The sequence below is a fragment of the Hypanus sabinus genome, chromosome 5 (genome assembly GCF_030144855.1).
Source record: "Hypanus sabinus isolate sHypSab1 chromosome 5, sHypSab1.hap1, whole genome shotgun sequence".
In the NCBI taxonomy this organism is placed as follows: domain Eukaryota; kingdom Metazoa; phylum Chordata; class Chondrichthyes; order Myliobatiformes; family Dasyatidae; genus Hypanus; species Hypanus sabinus.
The window spans coordinates 96,973,911-96,980,337 of record NC_082710.1 but is presented as its reverse complement, the minus strand read 5'-3'; the positions used below and the strand labels follow the sequence as shown (position 1 = coordinate 96,980,337).

Here is a 6,427-nt window from a genome sequence, read left to right as displayed (position 1 = left end):
TCTCCAGTTCTCACCTGAAAACAAACCAAAAAGCTACTAATCTTTAAAATCAAGAAAAAAAATAGTGCTTAAAATACTTAGCAAGCTGATTAGCATGCATGGAAAGAAGAAATAGTTAATTTTCTGAGGCAATGACATTTTACTAGTTCCTTTTTGCTCAGTTTCCCTATCAAGCTGATAGCACCCTGATCTTGCTCTTGGAACTGTGAAGCATTTTGTTCTGTCAAACTGACTGTTCCAGTGCAAATATGCCTTATCTGCAATATTCCTCCTCATCCAACCCTCCAAGTGAGATTAGTTTTATGTATATATCTTGATAGTTATAGATCTTTTATATACAAACCAGAACTATATACCATAATCTTAATGTGCTAGCACCAAAATTAACAAGGTTTTTCATTATTTTAGGTTGAGAACAAATTTTCAAATGTATTCTTCTAGGTGAACAATTATTCATTCTATAATTATAATCTGGATGCAAACAATTCAAACACTAAGTGATTATAGAAAATTAATCTTTACAATTCACCAAATATTGAGTTACTTTTAAAACTATCCTTGTCTCCTAGGCATAACAAGTTAAAAAGTTGAGAGGAATTGAGAAGTGCTGATAGCTTTGTATCTTCCACTAGAAAGAAAGGGAAATATTATTTTCCCCTTACAGCTACCTCATCTTGGCTCTCTTATTATCAACAATACTGTTCCAGCCCCAATTGATTGAACTCAGTTTTACTGATAACTTATGGGTTGAACTCAGGGTAAATCTTAATCTCTATGGAAACAATAATGGGATTTCTTTTCACTAGAGAGCACGTTGAATACTCTCTTACTTGACTGTGTTCATTAGAGGCTGTTTCTGATTGCCATTGGATATTGGTATAATAGTCAAATTCTCATATAACACAGAACTTTCTTCTCCATTTTGGGTATCCATTTTATTTTCAGTTAAGTAATATTCCCTTCCAAATGTGTGTTCAATGCAGATAAATATAAACTTCTCTGCACTGCAAGCTCAGTTTCTAACTAGATTCAAAACATTTAGGTTAGCATTTCAGTGCCTTCATTAGCCATTCTCATTTGCTTCTATATTCACAGTGCTAAGGGTTCCTAGCTCAAGGGCATTTATGAAAATATTAAATAAGTGTTCTCAGCACAGAGCCCATCACTTACATTGTCACAAGCTGTCAGTAACCAAAGTGCCACCATCTATTTTTACTTTTCAAAAGGATCTATATCAATGTCTAAAATCTGCCCATCTTGCAGCACATCAAAGAAAATTACTAAATCAGATCTGCAAGGATCAATAAATCCATATTGACTCCTCTTATTATTTTTGGATGGATTCTGTTAATTTTTAATTAAGTTTCATAACGTTAATTAAAAAGGCTGTTAGTCTGTAGTTTCTTTGACTTGTTTTTCTTCCTCCCTTTAAAATAAGAATACTCCAGCCTCCCCAGCTGTGGCAGATTTCTTCAGTACTCTAAAAGATGTACAATACTTGCAAACCTTTTAGGCATGCTAGGTTTTTTATATGGTTTCAAATGGTAGAGTCCCCTCAGAGCCCTGATTTCAACATCATCAATGCTGTCTTGGATTACTTGGAGAGACAGAAGCAAGCGGGACAGCCAATGTCTGCAGAAGGACTGAAGCAAATTCTCCAAGATGCTTGGAACAACCTACCAGCCAATTTTCTTATAAAACAGTGTGCCCAAGAGAATTGATGCAGTTTGAAAAGCATAGGGTGTTAAAACCAAATATTGATTTGATTTAGCTTTATGCTGTTTATATTAACTTTTTGATATTTAGAAGCATTTATTTTCATTATTTGAAAGCACTTTCACTTTAAAGTTTTTTTCATGTGCTTCAGACTTTTGCAAAGCACTGTACAGCTTTTGCAAATTATTCTTACATCTTCCAGAATCATTTGATCAACCTTAGCTGCATTCCTGTAGTTTAGTCCTTCAAGTTTACTCAGCTGTCTGTGATCAGAATGGCATCACTGCTTATCCCGGAATTGTCCTCTGGTACTCTTTCAAGCTAATTTTGCATCGATATGTACTTGTCAGCATTGAGATAATGAGATCTCATGGTTAGACTGGCCCTTGTCTATTGATGATGCTTGCTGCCAGCAGTCCCCGCTCTTCTGGACAATTTTGATTTATTAGACAGATTGAAAGGTAGTCCTTGAGGCAAAGCCATTGTCAAAAGCTTCCAAATAGTTTTCAAATGTCTCTGATACCTACAGGCATCTAAAAGGATAAAAAGGTTCAAATAAAGCTCTTTGAAATAAAAACAATAATACACCAACAAATAATTAAACTATAAAGTAACCTAGCTTGAACAATAACCACATGTATCTTTCATCTTCAGTTTGGTGACTCATTTACATATCATCTTCTTCTTAGTATAAAGTTGACATGCAAGAGGTAAAGATTTTTCTTTCAGACTTGGAATTGTGATGTTGCTTGCAAGGTCAGTATTCATTGTCCACCTTGAACTACAAAGGTTGTAGTGATGTTCGTCCATCTCTTCAGCACATTAGTGGTCCGCTGCTGTGCTCAGTAGTACTTTTGGTGGTTTATTCGAAGGTTATATGTGCAAGGACACTTCGGACAGCTGTGCTTCAATCTGTGCAGGTGGAAGCCAGAGCCATGTTGGAAACCCTACAGCTGATAATTTACTCTTCCTCACAGTAACTGCAGGGTGCGTTTGATTCTGCCCAATATGATGACCATCCTGTAATGTCTTTAACCTGGTTAACAGCTGTTATTTGAGCTGTTCATATCTATATTACGTGCATTCATAGTCAGACATCACTATTTTATTATAATTATTATTTTCCACATTTATTTCATTATTCTGATTGCCTCATTGATTCTCAAAAGCTGATTAACAAACACCAATGATATTTACTGCATAGTTCACCTTGTGTGAAATATTTCTACTAAAGTTGTTGTCAGCCCTTTTCTCCAAACTTGGCTGTCTTGTTTGGGAGTATCTATAACACATTCCAAGTATTAAGATCAAATATTAAATAAAACAACTTACAGATGTAGAATTGTAATCATGCAAGACTTGAGGTAGTTTACTAATAGTTTTCATTCAACTTCTTTATCCTGAGTTTAATTATGGCATGCTCACACATATCCATTATTACTTAAATTACCAGATGACTATGACTTATTAAAAAAATGAAATAGTTGGAAAATGATTCATCTATTCAACTAACTTGAGCTGAATTTGGCTTTAACACACTTGTGAGAAGAGTATGCCAATCTTTGTATGTTGGCGAGAGCAGACATTGCAATTATTAGGATTTATTGAGTGCCAGTGTTTTATGCTGTTGCAATTAATACTCAAACAGACGCTAGTGTATCAATCCTTTGGCTTGGCTGCATTGAGTTTAAAACTTTCAAACTATTCATATGTAACACATATACATCTGATTTACATTATCTGACCTTATTTTAATTAGCTTTTATTAATACAAAGGCCATTGTGTTTAACAATAAATTTGAAAAGCTTGTCAATTTTAATTTCTTATTAGAGATCTCTTGTTTAAATGTAGGTAGGCTAATAACCACTATATTATGAAGGACAATTTCAAAGATTCAAAATAAATATATTATCAAAGAATATATAAAATTATACAACCTTGAGATTTGTCTGCTTGCCAGCAGCCACAAAGCAAGAAACCTAAAAGAACCGAATTTAAAAATAAAGACCAGCACTCAATGCACAGAGAAAGAGAAAAAAACACAAATCACGCAAACAATAGAAGCGACCAGCAGCATTCCGAACCAAAGCACAAAGTAGCCTGTTAGTGACCCCACGCCTCAGTCTCAGTCTCTTGCAGAGCAGTCGAGGCTGTCTCATAGCCTGAGTGTCACAGAGAGAGGAGTGACTATCACAAGAGAGCAGGCGAAACCATCCCAAACAGTAGCCTCCGGTACCAACAACCTGTCTTTGTAGTCCATCAGGGCTAGCACTTAACTTGTCCAAAGAGTGGATTGTGCCTCACATTAGGTCCCAGGTCTCACTGCAATGAAAAAGTCCGGGTCTAGACCACACTGCCAAGCCCAAAGCTGTTCTCCACTTAGACTGAGCCAACCTCACATCCAGGTTAGTTGGATGGGCATCAAAACTTCTCTGCCTGAACTCCTCCTCTCTGAATAGCTCACTCCAACTCCATCTGTGTCAATTTTGCAAAACTCCAGCACAGCTGATCCCTCAAATTTGCTTCATCTTCACCTGGCTCTTCATTGTTAACTTGATTCCATAATTAACACTGAAAAAAACTCTGAAAAAGTATAGCACAAAGCTAAGAAATACTGAACACAGATTTCAACCCTAATGACTATTGTTTTCTACATTAATGAAGACCACAAGAACAAGGCAGATCATTAGTCCCAGTAGACACGTGAAGGGAAAATCTCTTTGGTCAAATCTCATGGGTACTAAGCCTTTCTTGAATCAGACATTGGATAAGGGCTTTTAATCATGATATCTGTGAAATTAAACAACCTGTTAACCCATACTTTGCAATCTTACGCATGATTAAAGATAATTTAGACAAAACTGTAAGGGTAAGACACCCATTAAATGATGTGCAAGCTAAAAGTTCAACTTGCAGGTGGATAGAAAGATATTAAGGAGACAAAAATTAGGGTTGATATGGTTGCATTCATAGTACCACATTGACAAGTTTGAGAATTACTGTTTTTTTTATTTTAGTAAACTGTGTCTAACTTTCCATTGTTTCTCACTGATAATTGTTCATTAATTAGCATGCATTCAATACTACAGCTGTACCTGAAGTTAGGGTGCTCTTGTGTCTGAGAAAGAGTTTAGCACGTGACCTTGGATTAGTTCCATTCTAGCAGTAAACTCCAGGATGTAATTTTGAGTCTTTATAGGGCTCTGGTTTGGCCTTACTTGGAGTATTGTGAGCAGTTTTGGAACTCTTATCTCGGAAAGGTTGAGTTGACATGGGAGAAAGTTCAAAGGAGGTTTCATGAAAATTATTCCAGGATTGAAAGGCTTGTCAGATGAGGAGTATTTGATGGCTCTCATCCTGTACTCATTGGAATCCAGAAGAATGGGGGAGAGATCTCATTGAAACCTATCGATTGTTGAAGGGCCTCAATAGAATGGATATGGAGCGGATGATTCCAATGGTGCGGGAGTCCGAGACCAGAGGACACAACCTCGGATTACGGGGACATCCATATAGAATGGAGATGAGGGGGAATTTTTTTAGCCAGACAGTGGTGAATCTTTGGAATTCATTGCTTCCGGCAGCTGTGGAGACAAAATCATTGGGTATATTTAAGGCAGAGGTTGATAGATTCTTGATTAGTCAAGACATGAAGGGAAACTGGGAGAAGGCAGGAGATTGGTGCTGAGAGGAAAATTGGATCAGTCTATTATATCACCCGAATGGTCAATTCTGCTACTGTATCTTATGATCTTACAAGCACCTGCAGTAATTCATAACTTCAAACCTAGATAAGAGCAATGGAAATTCATAATTTCAACAGCAATGAAACAGAATCGAAGCTTACATTCACAACGCAGCTAGAAGTCAAGAACTTCATCATGTCAATCTACAGGTCATTCCATCTATCAATACAAAGCCAGTTTAAATTAACCATGTTCTGTGCAGGCATGATCTTAACTAGATTCCTAAAAATATCCCCCCCACCATCAGAAACATTAAAGATAGATACACTTACGCTATGTAAATGTATGGTAATTTACCATAATCTGAACTGCTTGCTCCTCTGCTACCTCCAGAATGCATTTTCTTTCTTTCTAGTCCGAGAGTCCAATTCTGCACTTCATTTTCTGCTCCCTTGATCTATTTAAAAGAAAAAAAAATAATAGCCTATGAATATTCCATTCGATATGGTGCCTTCGAGAAGGCTGTACGTTGGCTGTACGTAGCAGAGACTGTCACATTATTTGCTTTAATATGATCACTTCTTTTCTAGTAATGAAGTAAGAGCAAGTGAACCAGTAAGCAAAGTTGTTCTCAATATCTTAACTGACACAGATATTTGCTGCTTCAGGCTGTTTTCCTTTAAAAATAAATGGTTCACTTATTTGTTGTTGTAATCACTGTGCATTTTCTGTTTTAGTACTAAAGCTTCAAATCTGTTAACTTTTATGGGTGCACACCTGTAGCTTGAGTCACCCTGGCAATCATGCCAGTGAGTGTCCTAACACAGTCACAGAGGCAGAGAGCAGGGAAATGGCTTGTAGAACCTACGCCAGCAAGCAGGTAGTACATTCCAGATTTCAAGCATATCTTCCACAATCCCATCTACATTTCTTGCCTTGGATTTAAATGTATGCTCTCTGGCAAAAAAGGTACATTATCAATTACTAAAGCATATGAGAAGCTCCCGTCATAAAGAGTTACCAT

General features: G+C 36.7%; 1 long non-coding RNA gene across 1 annotated transcript; it reads right to left on the bottom strand.

The window, feature by feature from the left end:
- Positions 1 to 2,118: 2,118 nt before the first annotated feature.
- On the bottom strand, positions 2,119 to 5,832 carry LOC132393729 (uncharacterized). The gene is made up of 3 exons (XR_009512057.1): positions 5,736 to 5,832; positions 3,655 to 3,696; positions 2,119 to 2,249 (listed from the first exon to the last, which is right to left on the bottom strand). It is a non-coding gene; the product is annotated as an uncharacterized LOC132393729 (long non-coding RNA).
- Between the last annotated feature and the right edge of the window lie 595 nt (positions 5,833 to 6,427).